This window comes from Phocoena sinus, chromosome 18 (genome assembly GCF_008692025.1).
Source record: "Phocoena sinus isolate mPhoSin1 chromosome 18, mPhoSin1.pri, whole genome shotgun sequence".
Classification (NCBI taxonomy): domain Eukaryota; kingdom Metazoa; phylum Chordata; class Mammalia; order Artiodactyla; family Phocoenidae; genus Phocoena; species Phocoena sinus.
The window spans coordinates 7,854,072-7,865,251 of NC_045780.1; the positions used below are offsets into that span (position 1 = coordinate 7,854,072).

The following is an 11,180-nucleotide window of genomic DNA, read 5'->3' on the forward strand; positions in this document are numbered from 1 at the left end:
AGAGTTACTGAAAATTATTAAATAATTCTTACATTTATGGTTACCTTAACCATTCTGTTTTAGTAGAAAAAGGAAAGAAATTTAGTGTTTGGATAACCAGGATCATTGCTGCCTTACATACCATTCTGATTTCTCACCCTGAAAACTAAATTCACATCATGCTATAAATAGATCCCTTTTTCCTCTTCTCTTTGTTTCTTCAGCACATGGGAGAAAAAGCGAAGGGAGAAAGAGGATCCTGTGTCTTCTCTATTCTGAACTATAATGGGGTAAATTCAAAGTTCTTACACTTAAAGATGAGTCATTTCAGTACAGACTATTTGGATTTGCCCTGTAGAAAGGAAGCATCTTCCTTTCAGAGAGGAAATAACCACCAAAGTGTTGGTTTTTTTTTTTTTTTTTGAACCAGATAGACTCTGAAACCAGGATGTGTCTGAGCTCCAGAGATGTTAGCATTTATGATGGATGCCGTTGGTGGGTGGCACATCAAGTTCTTGGAACTGAGGGTGTATTCAGTTCCTCCAACAAATTAATAATCCACTCAGGAGGGTGGGAGTGGTAGAATGAATAACATTTTCAAGTTGTGTTTTTATTGGACACGTGGGACTGTTCTTACGTCATTTGTGCCAAGTGAAATGAAATCCCTTCTTCGACACTTGGGGAGAGCTGGCTACCTGATTGCAAAGTGAAATCTTGGCAAGGATGGATAGAACCGCAAAGAATCAGTTGTCTCGTGGTGGACAACTAGAGTGGAAAAGAGAGAGACATGAGAACTGAGAGTCACGCAAATTAAAGTTACTTTAATTCCCCAACACAAAGGGGAAATAGCAAAAAGGGTATTTCTTGCCAATTCTGAAAGACAAGGCACTCCGAAATAATTGCACATGACTTCCAGCTGCTTTCTACATCAGCGAGCATAAGGCTTAAGGTCTGTTCGAAGGAATGAGCAAAGCATTGAAGAAGATGTATCCCTCTAACCTCCTAGAGAGGGGAAAACAGTTACTGTTGGGAAGCTGACATTACTGACTAACGACCCTGAAACCAGATATTTAAATTCTGAAATATTAAGTCTTTTTCCTGAGGAAGTTTGTAAACTGTTATTTTTCTTTCTTTCTTTTTTTTCTTTTTTCTTTTTTTGGTCATGCTACATGGCTTGAGGGATTTCAGTTCCCTGACCAGGGATTGAACCCCTGCCCTCAGCAGTGAAAGCACTGAGTCCTAACCACTGGACCGCCAGGGAACTCCCTGTAAATTGTTATTTTTCATTTTAAAGAAAGTACACTCCACAAATATGTTATTGCACTTTATTTTATGCTTGCAAAGCCTCTCTTCTGAGGAGTTCACAATTTATCAATTCTTTTCATTTTTTGACTATATAAATTCTTCCCCTTCACCAACTAAAGTATGTCACTCGCCATCCAGTTCTACAAGGATTAAGTCACCAGCCGCTGCTGTCACTGACCTTCAGCATACCTTGAAAGGAGTTGACGACAGAGATCAGGATGAGGCCCTCTGTGCTCTGGGAGAACTGGCAGACAGGCCTTTAGAAAGATGTTTTCAGGAAAAAATTTTATGAACCCAATCCTTACATCTTCCCATACTTAGAAAACACTAAAAGCATTCAGATTTTTGTGCTTGTGACCAGCAGTAACTTGTACCAAGATGTGTGCTTGATTGTACCTGTCCCTTCTCCAAAATCACAGGAGCAGGGCTTCCCTGGTGGCGCAGTGGCTGAGAGTCTGCCTGCCGATGCAGGGGACGCAGGTTTGTGCCCCAGTCCGGGAAGATCCCACGTGCTGTGGAGCTGCTGGGCCCGTGAGCCATGGCCTCTGAGCCTGCGCGTCCGGAGCCTGTGCTCCGCAACGGGAGAGGCCACAGCAGTGAGAGGCCCGCGTACTGCAAAAAAAAAAAAAAAAAAAAAATCACAGGAGCAGGACCCCGTGGTCCTCCCCACCTCCCCCCATATCCTCTGCCTGCCTTTTGTCTGTGGAAAATCTTTAGCCAAAGAATAAGTTTAATCAGAGAAGTGAAAAAGTGCAAAAACAAAGGAAAACAGTCCAACAAGACTAAATAATAATTGTTTAGTCATTAAGCATAGTCTAGCACCTTTAGTTCCTCTTCAAGGGCTGTAGATCTGAGCCATATCCTGTGATCTGTCTTATAGATACTGAAACCCCCAGGTGGAAGAAGTTAACTACCTGATGACCAGGCTGTAGCCATGACATAAGCTGCCACAATTCTGAGGACCGGCCTCAAAGAAATGGGAACAAACTGACCCTGGAACTAAAGACTAACTGCATTTAAAGCAATCGAGATGACGCTGGTCAGACCACTGCATGACTGATTTCAAGAGGCCTGTCAGAGCTAACCGTGACTGTGCTGTTTCTGCAGGTAGCCCCCTCCCTCCATGTATAGAGCTCTTGCCCCCTGATTGTCTGTGAGGGGAATTGGCCTCTGGATAGGAGTCCGCCCTCCCTCCTTCCCCACCCCCAGTCCGGGTTGCTGACCTCCTCACCCACTGCCCAGGTGCTTAAGCATGCAGGTTCTGTTCCTGTCCAGTTTCTTCTTGGTCTTCCAAGGGCTGAGGGGCCTAACGAGCAAAAGGCAGCCCCGGTCCTGTCTTCCATCATCAATTATAAAAAAGTGCCCTTCTCTCCTGGAACAAACCACAACAGACCGTCTTTCCCTCTGTCCCTGCACTGGCCTTGCTTGGTCTTCCAATGGCGAGGACATGTCCTAAGGACGAGCAGAACCGACCTAGGCTTGTCACCACTGGGGCAGCGATGAAAGAAAAGGACTGTTTTGTTTCCTCAGAGTATGGAAGCCCCACTTTCACTACTGAGACCTATGACATGTCCTTGAGGATGGCATTTGTCCTTGAACAGAATCAGAACTCTTCCCTGGGCAGAGTAAAGTGTGTCTGTTCGAAAGGGAATGACGGGGTGCTTGGCAGGAAGGGGGGAGGGGGGACCCCAGTACTGAACCCTTCCAGGAACGGCTCCAAAGTACCTCGTTGACTTTTTTCAATAGCAGTGGGGCTCCAGGAAATTAATCATGCATGATACAATAAAACCAATACGGCCAGACCTTAGTGCTTTTAAATATGTCCTTCCAGATTACATAATGAAAATGCCTGTTAGCCTTCAGCTGGACGTGTTTTTTCCTAATTAGTCAACTCTGCACGCTTGGCTTCACCTACAATGGATGAGCACCTTTGGCGAGCAAGGCCTTCGCTTTGACTGGAGATGTGGTAAGGAACGGCCCGAGGCCCTGCCCTCAGGAAGCTGAAGGGGAAGCAGCTCTTAGGACAAGGTTCAGGGCCTGGCTGGCTGGGCTGTGGATTCGGCGTTAACAGTGAGAGTTTCAAGACGGCGCACTAGGCTCTGTGTCTGGAGTCAGATGGATCTGGGTGTCAGTCCTGGCCCACAACCTCTGGGTGTAAGTCCTGGCATGTACAACCTCTCGTGGGCATGTTTCTTAACCTCTGTGAAATCGTACCTGTAATGTGGATAGGAAACCTACCACATTGTGGCTTTGTGGAGACCAATTAAATAATAGAACATCAGCAAGGTGCCTACCACAAAAAGGAAGCACGATAAACAGCAGCTGCGGTTGTTATTGCCTGATGACTTCCGGCTCACCAAAGACACCTCCACACTTCCTTCCCCCCCGTAATCCTCTCCCAGCACAACACGCAACTGCTCACCGTTCATCATCCTTCGCCGGGTGCCGCTGGCATCGCTGCTCAGACAATCGACAGTCACAGATTTCAAAAAGTTCGGTAGATCTGTGTTAACATCTTCGCTGATAATTCAAAATCAGAGAATCAAATTCTAGCAGGGAGATTTAAATGCCTCCTTTCTGCTGTGAGAGAGTCTTGAGAATATTATGAATGCCATAGATTTTAACTTTGTCAGGGTCCTGGAAAGATTAACTTTATTATTTTTTTAACCTTTATTTCTATTACATGGTTCTTAAAGCCCTTTCCCCCAGCGTTATTTTATAACGCATTACATTTCTGCTTAACAGATCACTATAGTGATACTAGTACATTTTCTAAAGGAATGTTACAATACCATGCACTGCATGGACTAGTCAGCCACCCTTGTTCAGCATGGGAAGTTTCCCCAAGTCTAGCCACTCATCCATTCATCCAACAAATATTTGTGGAATTCCTTCCATAAAAAGCCATTATGTAAGAGTGTTACAGTTGATTCAAAAATTCATTATCAACAGAAAATGTTTGCCTACCTGCTGGGGTGAGGGATGCAGGGAGATATAAGTGAAAAGCTGCAGGGAGGTGAAGGTGAAACCAAGGACTTAGGGACCAGAGAGAGCTATGCCCAAACCTCACTCTCTAACTGTGTGACTCTAGGAAGCAGCTTAAGCTCTCTGAGCCTCAGCATCTTCATTTTCAGAATGTGGACCCACCATCATTCATTCAACAAACACGTCCACTGTGTGCTAGGTACGTCTCCTTATTAAATTCATTTACTTATGCTCTCCTGTTAAATACCACAGTGCTCTAAGACATCTAGCCAGTAGATCCTCAACAAATGCTATTTTATGTTCTCCTGTGCTTCTAACTTATATATTCATTTAATAAACTTTGGGGACTTCCCTGGTGGTCCAGGGGCTAAGACTCTGGGCTCCCCATGCAGGGGGCCCGGGTTCAATCCCTGGTCAGGGAACTAGATCCCACATGCCGCAAGTAAGAATTCTCCTGCTGCAACTAAAATAATCCTGTGTGCCGCAGCTAAGACCAAGCACAGCCAAATAAATAAATATTTTAAAAAGTAAATGAATAAGTAATTTTTGAACCAAGCCCAGTGCTAGGAAGCAAAAAGAGATAAAGACCACACCTCAAGCTTCCCAATCGAGTTGGGGACACAACCCCTAAACAGATAATTATCCAGGAATCATTGTAATGACAGCGCTGTGCATGGAGCATTTTTGGAACATTGTTGTTGGAACAATAGTTGGAAAAGAAGTGAGAGCCTAGCCCAGCCTGGGGCAAGGGTGTGGGAGGGGGAATAAGTTGTTGACCCCTGAGCTGAGCTGAGCAGGTGGAGGAAGGGTCCCCCATCTCAGGTCCAAATGTGAAAATGCACAGGAGGTGCTGAGAGCTGTGAGGACGAGCAGTTTCTGAAATAAGGAATGGACAACAATGATGTAAAAACGTAAGCACATCAGAGTGAACACATACTGTGTGTTTCCAGACTGCCTCTGAGTATGAAACTGTAAGTGTTCCGAGTCATAGCACTGGCTCTCCAGGAAATTGATCTACACAAGTAAAACCCATATGCCCAAATCTTTGTGTTTTTATTTTTAACTTTTTAATTAATTAATTAATTATTTTTTTGGCCACACCGCGTGGCATGTGGGATCTTAGTTCCCGGCCAGGGACGGAACCTGCACCCCCTGCAGTGGAAGCATGGACTGCCAGGGAAGTCCCTTTGTGTTTTTAATATGTCCTCACAAATTACATAATGGAAATACCTATCCGCTTGACTTTTTTTTTTTTTTCAATTCTGCACTTTCCTCATTTGGAGTAATCTGGATGAACCCAGTTCACCTGACTGGGACTTTTAAAAATAGCATGATGGAGTCACGTGGTTGGTGAAACCTTCTAATAATATCAAGATGGTGCTTCGTGTCCTGACTGGAGGAGGGTGACCCGCTGCCCTACTGGCTCGAGCCACTCACTATACCCCTGACCCAAACCCAATGGCCACCCCAAACAGGACCAGTGAGGGGATTCAGTGGGCTTACAGCAGACACAGCGTGACCACAGCCAGGAGAACAGGTGAGCCATGGGAAAAAAAAATCTCTGTTAAAACACTTGTGGGTTAAGAGCAAACCCGAGCGTATCTGAGACCAGAGGAGTCGAAGTGTAAATTGTAGAAATGAGGGTGCTGATGCAGAGAGTAGGAATCCTAGAAACGTGAATTTACTCTCTTTGCCACCCAGGGGAGCCAGAGATTCATGAAAATCTTATACAAAGCTGCCTGAGTTAAGAGCCAGGGGCTAGAAATGTAGTATTTCAGTTTGGGCTTTTGCAACTTCAGGCAACAAGAAGACAACCAACCAGCAAAAAAAGCACAAAAAAGGAGAATGTCTTGATTCACATAACTTGAAAGTTTTGAGGTGCATCTGATTTGGGCTCCGCTATATCCAGGGCCCCAGTGGGCTCGTCATGACTTGTCGCATCTTTCTTTATCCACCTCTCTTGTGAGCTTTGCCCCGCGAGGCTTTCCCTCCTCCATCGGGGGCGTTGCTCACGTGGGGACGAAGCCAGGCCCAGCCCCAGTTTGACGCAGTACCCACCCCGGGAGGAGGAGACGGGGTGGGCGTCAGGCACGTTTTCCAGAGAACCTCCAAGGTCTCGCTGAGCCGGGTGCTTTGTATTTCATCCTCGTTTTACAAATAAGGCTCAGCTGGATTAAGTGATTCCCCGAACGGTGAAGTGGTTAAGTGGTGGAGCCGGAACACCCTAGCGTGCGCTTTTTTGCAGGGGAGGAAGTGATGGGGACGGGCCTGGAGGCTTTGGCTGGCGGGGTGGAGGGTGAGAGGGGTGGACATGGGTGCAGGTGGGTGTGAGGAAACAGAATGTGCTTTTAGGTAATTCTTCCCTTTCTTCAAGCACAGCCTAAGTCATCACATCCCCAACAGGTGAGTCCCAAAGACTGGGGCAGAATTTTCTCTCCGTTAGGGGCGCAGGGCAGTCTGCGGGGATGGAGTGGGGGAGGCTTCAGAAGCGTTGGCGGGGACAGTACTCCTGTGTGAGCCCGCACGGAGCGGAGCCCAGCCCTCCCCTGGGGAAGGGGCACGGATGGCTGCTCTCAGGCGGGGAGGCTGGCCCAGGAGGTCCTCCTACCATCTGGAGCCCCGCAGCCTCGAGGCTCCCATTTCCCTGTTAGTTGGGACCGAGCTGCTAAATCTGGTCTGTGTAGAGGGGGGCGCTGCCTTGAGTCCAGAGGGGTGGGAACAGCCCACAGAGATGACGCTGGAGGCCAGTGGGGGCAGAGTAGGGGGCCAAATGGAAGGACTGGGATTAACTGTGCGTAGAGAGACTAAACTGTGATCTAGAGGCCTCTAGAAAACAAGGGTTTCTCAGCAAGGAAAGCTGACGTTCCAGCTTCTCCTTGAATGGTCGAGAATGTTCAGGAGAACGCTAGGTAATGGGAAATGAGGTAATGTCCAGCGCACAGATGACCTGGAGACAGATGAAAGCCGAAGCCCTAGGAAGCCGGGCCTCGCTCTTGAAAATTTAATCCATCTGTGACTTGGCTCTAGTTATTGCAAGAGCACAGCCCAAGCCTTACAGTAACTGGTTTTATGCTCTTTGGATTTCCTTGCTTTCTTTTGATTTTACCTAAGAATTTAAAAATATTATATTTTGTTTTAGTTGGGAGGAAGGAAGGAAGAAACAAAGAAAAAGAGAAAACAACAATCACACACACACACACGACTTTTGTGAGCTGTGTTAGGGTCGATGATATTTGGATGGTGCCCAGGTCTCGTCTCGCCATAGTCACCTCCTTGGTTTCTGTAGAGACAAGATCAGGCAAAGGGGACCCCATTGCTGTGAGGCTTTTGCTTCAAACCCCAGTGTAGAAATCTATTGGTAGTGAAGGAGATCCTTTTGCTTCGGCTACCGGCAGACCCGAGGGGCAGCCTGGGCTTTTCCCCCCACAGGATCCACACATATTTACTGCTCTGATAACCATTCAACAAACATTCATTGAGTGTCTACTACATGCCAGGCACCGTTCTAGGCACTTAGTCTTTAGCAGTAAAGAACACACAAATCCTTACCCTCATGTAGCTTACATTCTAAGATAGGGAGACTGACAGAAAAATGACAGCTGTGGTAAACACCATGAAGAAAACTAAAACTAAAGCAGAGTAAGGAGGGAACGGTTAGTACAGGGTAATGTGTGTGTGTGTGTGTGTGTGTGTGCACACATGCATGCACATGTGTATGCATTCCTACTTTAAATAGGATGGTAACAACTGAGCAGAGACCTGAAGGAAAGAGGGAGTGACATAACAAATATCTGGGGAACGGATTCTGAGCAGAGGGAATAATACGTGCAAAGGCCCTGGGGTAGAAGCCTGGTTGGCAGGTTCAGTGAGTAGCAAGGAGGCCAGTGTGCCCTGAATGGAGTGGCAGAGGCAAGAGTGACAGGCAAGGGAGTCGGAGAGGTATTTGGGATCATCCACGACCATCTGAGGCCTCATAGGCCAAAATAAGATCTTTTATTTGCCCCTGAATGACATGTGAAGCCATTGGAGAGTTTGAGGAGAGAAGTGACATGAGACTCATGGCTCTCAAAGGATCACTCGAGGTGCTGCGTGGAGTCCAGAGCAACGTTGTTCAATAGAAATATAACATGAGCCACAAATGCAAGTCGTATATGTAATTAAAATTGTTTTTCTAGCAGCCATGTTAACAAGTAAAAAGAAACAGGTGGAAATATTTTAATATACTTAATCTATCTAAATTATTAAGAGCACAACCTGTGATCAATCTAAAATTATTGAGCTCGTTAGTACCTTTTTTATATACTAAATCTTCAAAACCTGTTGTATATTTCACTCTTACAGCATCTCTTACTGTAGAAGAGTCACATTTCAAGTGCTTAATAGCCCTTCCTGGCTTGTGGTCGTCCTGGGTAGCACAGGTCTACACTGTAGGGGGCAAGGGTGGAAACAGGGTCGCCAGGTCGGATATTCTTGCGATGGTGCAGATGAGAGAGAATGGTGAGGAAAGAGGAGGCTGGGGGCAAAAGCACCTGAGGGATGAGCGATCCAGAGAAATACTAGCCGTTCCCTAAGACAGAGGGTAGAACTCGCTGAATCTCCCACCCCTGCCCGCTGCAGGGAGGAGGGGGAACCGTGCTGGGAACAACTCCAGGCCTGACACAGGGCCTCACATGGGAGGAGGAGACTCCAAAAGGAGACTTTCAGCTCTGGCTGAGCATTGTAATCCCATTCTCATGACACTCCAGCACCAGGAAAGCCCCAGGTTATTATGGAGACTTGACCATCTTATCAGCAGTCTTCCACACAGTGTGCCCTGGGGTGGGGAGTGGGTGGAAACTCTTATGTTCCCTTTGAGGCCTGAATTTCCTGATTTCTGTTCTTGGCTTGTTAATCTCAAATGCATTCGATAGGTTGGGTCAACCGTATTTGTTTCTTTTTTTTTCTGTTCAGGATGTGTATTTATTTATTTTTCTTTACTCTTTCTTTTTTTATTTTAAATAATTTTTATTGGAGTCGAGTTGATTTACAATGTTCTGTTAGTTTCAGGTGTACAGCAAAGTGAATCAGTTATACATATACATATATCCGCTCTTTTTTAGATCCTTCTCCCATATAGACCATTACAGAATATGGAGTAGAGCTCCCCGTGTTATACAGTAGGTCCTTATCAGTTATCTATTTTATATATAGTGGTGTGTATATGTCAATCCCAGTCTCCCAGTTATTCCCACTCTCCCCTTACCTCCTGGTAACAATTTGTTTTCTACATCGGTAACTCTGTTTTGTAGATAAGTTAATTTGTACCCTTTTTTGAGATTCCACATATAAACAATATCATATAATACTTGTCTTTCTCTAACTTATTTTACTCAGTATGACAATCTCTAGGTCCATCCATGTTGCTGCAAATGGCATTATTTCGTTCATTTTTATGGCTAATATTCCATTCTATATATGTACCACGTCTTTATCCATTCCTCGGTTGATGGACATTTAGGTTGCTTCCACGTCTTGGTTGTTGCAAATAGTGCTGCAGTGAACATTGGGGTGCATGTATCTTTTCAAATTATGTTTTTTCCAGATATATGCCCAGGAGTGGGATTGCTGGATCATATGGTAGCTAACCCTATTTCTGCTGCTCTCCAGAGAGGGGACAAGCCTGGGTGCCCCTTCTAGCACCAAAGTATGACTTTCATGGGTCTTAGGCACTTTTGTCTTCATGAGCCCTTTTTCCCATAAAAAATAAAAACTATATTTTACTAACCCATTGGTAAAAAGATGAGTCTATTAATACTATATATTAAAACATTTTCTTTGACCTAAAGTTATTTTTTTCTTCTGATTTTAAAAGAACATAAAACATTGTCCTGGGCCCCTAAAAGAACCATGGGCCCCAGACACCGCGCCCCTGTGCCCAGTGTGGGAGTTGACCCTGGGCCCTTCACAGAATTATCCTCTCCGTCCTCCCCCCTCTTCCCTCCCACAGGAATCGATAAGGGCATCTGAGTCCCCCAAGACCTTTATGACGCGGCCTCTAAGCTGGCTCAAGGCAAGACATTCGTTGCTATAGCCGGGGTCATACTCAACGACAGGCCAAGAACTCATCAATAATTGATTTCCATGCCCAACTGGGTTTCCCTCAGTTTTACATGGTGAGCATCAGGTGTGAACCCAGCCTAGATAACTCAGGGCTAGTATCCAAGATAACTCAAATTTTGCATCAACATATAACACTTTAACCCCTTCATTTTTTTTCCCCACAAAGAAATTAAAGTTGAAGGGACAAATAAAAGATGTATTTTGTTTTCTTTTTTCCCCTATTTTTCAAACTCTGGCCCGAGCAGTCACAGGTGCTGGATTCTTCATTCGATTGCTCAGCCTTGGCCATCTTCAACTGATGTGACCTCTTCAATACCTCCCATGGGTGTCACTGGGGGGTGGTCACCTGTAGTTTGGTTCTCCTCCTTCCAGGCACCTTGTGGGATAAAACTTTCCCTTTAAATTTGGGCATGGCCACGTGACCTATTTTGGTCAACAGAATGGGAGCAGGAGTGTCGTGTGTTACCTCTTGGTGAAAGGCTTTGAGACGGCGTGTGTACGTGACCATGTTCTCTTTCCCTGCCCTGGGTCCACCGTGTGGCAGAGATGGCATGAAGACTTGTGTCTCTGAGTGAGGACACCAGAGAGCAGAACGCCCTGATATGGACATGTGTTGTGCACAAAAATAGGCCTATATTTGTTTCTTGTGGGGTTTTTTTCTTTTTATTTGACAGTGAAGCAAATCTGAGGCTAGAACATTTCCATAGCTGTATTTCTCCATTTCCAGGTCTCTTTTGTGTCTCTCTTTTCTAAAGTTCTCTGAGGTCAGTATAAAACATAAGAATGGGGCTTCCCTGGTGACGCAGTGGTTG

At 45.6% G+C, this 11,180-nt stretch overlaps 1 long non-coding RNA gene across 1 annotated transcript; it reads left to right on the forward strand.

Annotated features, from left to right (window-relative positions):
- Positions 1-5,292, forward strand: LOC116742911. The gene is made up of 3 exons (XR_004346628.1): positions 1-269; positions 2,165-2,391; positions 3,116-5,292. It is a non-coding gene; the product is annotated as an uncharacterized LOC116742911 (long non-coding RNA).
- The last annotated feature ends 5,888 nt before the right edge of the window (positions 5,293-11,180 follow it).